This window comes from Chrysochloris asiatica, unplaced genomic scaffold (assembly GCF_000296735.1).
Source record: "Chrysochloris asiatica unplaced genomic scaffold, ChrAsi1.0 scaffold00150, whole genome shotgun sequence".
NCBI classification, from domain to species: Eukaryota; Metazoa; Chordata; class Mammalia; order Afrosoricida; family Chrysochloridae; genus Chrysochloris; species Chrysochloris asiatica.
Window position 1 is genome coordinate 737437 of NW_006408668.1, and position 4748 is coordinate 742184.

Below are 4748 nucleotides of genomic sequence, written 5' to 3' on the forward strand. Positions count from 1 at the left end.
ACATATATACATATATGTAAATATATATATATATATGTATATATATACAACCCCTGTATAGATGATAGTACACGGTTATTTAGTGGAGACATCGAGTTAATTAGTCCAGTGAAATTAAAATCCAAACAAACAAAAACTTAAATAACTGATATTAAATTTAATGTAAAAAGCACTGAGGATCTTGTTTTGTCAATATATGGTTTTCTATGTTTAATGTAGATAAAATCTAAAAGGAAAGGCACTGATTATAAATGTAGAAAGATACTCTGTTTTTTGATTTAACAAAATCATTCTTTAAACATAATGAGTCTTGTTCTACTTTGGGGCCAATACGGCATTAAAAGATGTTACTCCAACTACCAATGTGCTTTCTTTTATTTACTCTTATAGGAGTATCTCTGAGTTCATACAAGGGATGATACATTGTTGAACCTGGATGCAAGAATTATCTAAAAGCTGATAACACTACATGGCATGATATACATTTTAATAATGCTTGTTAATCTTGTGAATTTTTACGTTTTTATTTCATTCATGAACTTAACTGTTGGTATGTGCATACAGATTTGCACCCATTTAGAAAAAGCTTTTCAAAGGGGCATCCCAAAGTCACGGAAGCAGCTATTCTGCACTCCTGTTGGTTTCATGGTGCTGATAGGTTTCAGGGATCTCCTGTTTCTTATCCTCATCACTTGCATTCCATCAACTCCTCTCTGTTTTATTATATGTCAATTTATGAGGGAAGTACATTAACTTCAATATCAAAGCATCTTAGGATCAGATTGTATTAGTATTTTTTATGAGGTCATAGAGAAAAGAAAATAGTAGGAACCCTTTAAGTTACATTTTTAAGTGATTGTATTTTTACATAAAGAACTTTGCCAGGGGTAGCGAAAGTAAGAAAACTAAGCTTAGTTTTCTACTTAGCATCTAGCTGTAAGATTCTAAAGAGGAAATGATTCCTTTTGTAGTGACAGAACATTTTTATGTTTCTCCTTTGCTTTGATCCCAGTGAAAAGATAACATACAAGCTTTTAAAAAGAGTATTATGAAAACAGTAGATCTGCTTGCTTATCTTTAACACTTAATTGATCCTTCTGTAAATAAAACAGTTGCAGCATACAAAAAGAGTTCTTTAATTGCCTGTTTTATGAAACCAACACAGATATTATTTTTACAAAGTGAGTGCTACAAGAATTTTGATTACCACAGCCTGAGTTTTTTTAGAGATCTTAACATGTTTGTATTTTAAAGGTTTATTTAATCTATTACTTGATAACAATATTAATATTACTTTTTTTTTTGTATACATTATTTCATTCGATCTTAAGATCTCAAGAAAGACTGATACTAACATTTTTAGGTGCTTAAACCAAAACCAAACCAAACTATGTTACTGAGTCAGTTTTAACCATAGCAACTCACTAGGACAACACAGGGTAGCCAATACTATAAATCGTTATGAGAGCATATTGCCACATCTTCCTCTTATATAGAGGCTGGAGGGTTTGAAGCATTGACCTTTTGGTTGGCAGCAAAGTGTTTTAGCCACTGCACCACCAGGATTACTGTGTCCTGTCTTGGGCACTTGTTGTTAGGTACTATTGAGTCTGCTCTGACTCATAGAAACCCTATGTACAACATAACAAAACACTGCCAGGTCCTGTGCCATACTCATCATTGCTGCTGCCACTGTGCCTATCCATCTCATTGGGGTTCTTCCTCTTTTTGACTTACTTTCCTTTGTATCAGTCATGATGTCCTTATCCAGGGACTGCTCCTTTCTGATAACATGTTTGAAGTCTGGCCATCCAGATTTCTAAAGCATCTGGCTTTACTTCTTCCAACATAGATTTGTTTGTTCTTCTGGCAGTCCACGGTACTTTCAATATTCTCCAACACCTTAAATTAAAAGCATCTGTTTTTATATGGTCTTCCTTATTCATTGTCCAACTTTCACATGCATATGAGGCGAATGAAAATACTACTGCTTATGTTAGGCACACCTTGGTCCTCAAGCTGGTATCTTTGCTCTTGAACACTTCAAAGAGGTCTTCTGTAGGAGACTTGCCTAATACAATACATTAGTTGATTTCTTGAATGTTGTTTCCATGACTGTTGATTGTGGGTCCAAGCAAAATGAATTCTTTGACAACTTCAATTTGTTTTCTCCATTTACCATAATATTTATTGGTCCAATTGTGAGCATTTGTGTTTTCTTTACATTAAGGTAAATACAGTCCATACTGTTTGTGTGGATTGATTAAACCTCAATGTAAAGAGGTAAAATCTTCAGATTGTACCTTGGAAAATGGCATCATGCTTGTTTATGTAGAGGGTGAGCCAAAAGAGGAAGACACTCAATAAGATAACAAGTAAACAATGTTCAATTCATGTAAGAATGATTGTGAGCTGACTAGACAGCACCTAGTAAGAATAACAAAAACTGAAGGCTGTTGTTGTTGTTGTTGTTGTTAAGTGCCGTCGAGTCGGTTCCGACCTATAGCGACCCTGTACAGAGTTTCTGAGGGTGTAAATCTTTACGGGAGTAGAAAGCCTCGTCTTTCTCCCACGGAGCGGCTGGTAGTTTTGAACCGCTGACCTTAAGGCTGTAGTCGTAGGCATTTCACTAGTGTCAATTTTGTTATAAAACTTTTCACAGGATTATCTCAAGTCACTATTAGATAGACTTGTAAAAGAATCTTCTGTCTGAGTTTGGGAAATGTTGGTATTCATAAGCAGATTACTAACATGCTCAGCATTATGCAACTTTGCTAATGTGTTTGTTTTTGTTATTAGGTGTTGCTGAATTCAGGCAATTATCTAAAAATATAAATCTACTGACACCCTATACCGAATACCTTATTGGTGTTAAGTGCCATTTCAGCAAGCCTGTACAGGGTTTCCAAGGAGCAGCTGGTGAGTTTGAACTGCTGACCTTGCAGTTCAAACTAACCTTGCGGTTCAGTGTAGTATCCCACTGCACCATACCAGGACTCCTGCAAGCTGTAAAATTATCTGAGCAACGGTCTAGAGAAAACATAAAATCTAAGGTGATATTTGTTGTTCTTTAACAGGCTATATTTTGACAATTGTTTTAGGGCAATCCTAGAATTTTTGAGACACTACTATACTGGTCCCCAAAGAACATGTCAGATTCATCTTGGCCTTCATGTTATTGATGTTGTTAAGTGCCATCAAGTCCATTCTGATTCATAGAAACCCTGTATAGGGTTTCTGAAAGGAGCTCTGGTAGCACAATGGTTACAAGTCAGGCTGCTAACCTCAAGGTCAGCAGTTCAAAACTACCAGTAGTTCCATGGGAGAAAGATGGAAGTTTTGCTCCTGTAAAGATTTACAGCCTTGGAAACCCTATACAGGGTCTCTCTGAGTCAGAATCAACTCCACGGCACACAATCACCACCACCATAAGGTTTCTGAGGAGTGGTTTGTGGGTTTAAACAGCCAATATTTTGGTTAGCAGTCCAGTGCTTCTCCTACAACACCATACCATGACTTTATAGAAGTCTGTAATTTTATCTTAAATGAGATCAGCATAGGATCAGTCAAGGATTCCAATAATAGTTATAATCAAGTAAACTAAAGAGAAATATACTTTCTAAAGGAGGAGTTAGAACAGTTATGATGTGAATACTTGCAAATATACTCAGAGTTTTGGGAAAGCTTTCCTACTGGGTTTGCAGAGCTGAAGGATCAATGGTAGTACTCAATCTCAGTGTGATGTTCTTGAAGAGATTGCAGACATGGACATAAACAGTAAGATCGTGTTTCTATTCATTGTACATGTTGAATGAGTTATGCCGTAACACGGTTCCAGACAGAAATATTCTCGGAAAGACAAAGCATTTGTTCTTTTGACTTTCTTTACAAACCATCAGACTCCATCACTGAATTTTTTTAAATTTTTTATTTTTTCTCGCTATTACAATTCTTATTCAGAGGTAATGAGCAGACAGCTTTGTGGTGTGGATATGGTAACTTATGAGGCTGTTGTGCAGAGTGCGTCCAGTGGTGTGAATGGCCAACTCCTGTATTTGCCTACTGAGGTCATAACCTTTGTTCCAGCATACATAGTTGGCTTACCTGCTACAATATAAAAACTAACAGAAACCATATAAATTATTTCAGTCCCTCCCTCACAGCTAAAACTATCAAAAGCATATCATTAGCAATAAACTATGATTTTCTTAGACTGTTCCATGAAACAGGATTACAGGAAAATGTGTCAATAACTGGCAAAGGTTTGCTGCTCATTAATTAACACCTTTGTATGAATACAAACTTGTTATCCTCACGTATTATAGGTGAAAGATTACCATTCAAATGAGTCACGGCATTTACGAATATTGTTTTCTGAATTTTATAGCTTACATTAAAGAGATTGATTCAAAGACAGTTTTTCTTTTTAAATCTCCATTTCAAGTAAATATTATTTGTATTAAAGATAATGATGTTTCAATAGTTAATACCTGTAACAACCCCTTATGAAAAAATTAATAAAATAAGATGTTGTATATATAAGTTCACCTCATTTTTATGTTTGTTTTCTTTGTCTCAGCTATCTTTGTAGTAAGAGATCATAAATGTTAGTCTAGGTATAATGTGCCATTCAGGATTTTTCTCCCCGAAGTATTTTGTTGTTATTGCTGTTAAATGCCATCAAGTTAGTTCTGACTCATAGTGACTCTGTATAGGGTTTCTGAGGAGCAGCTAATGGGTTTGAACTG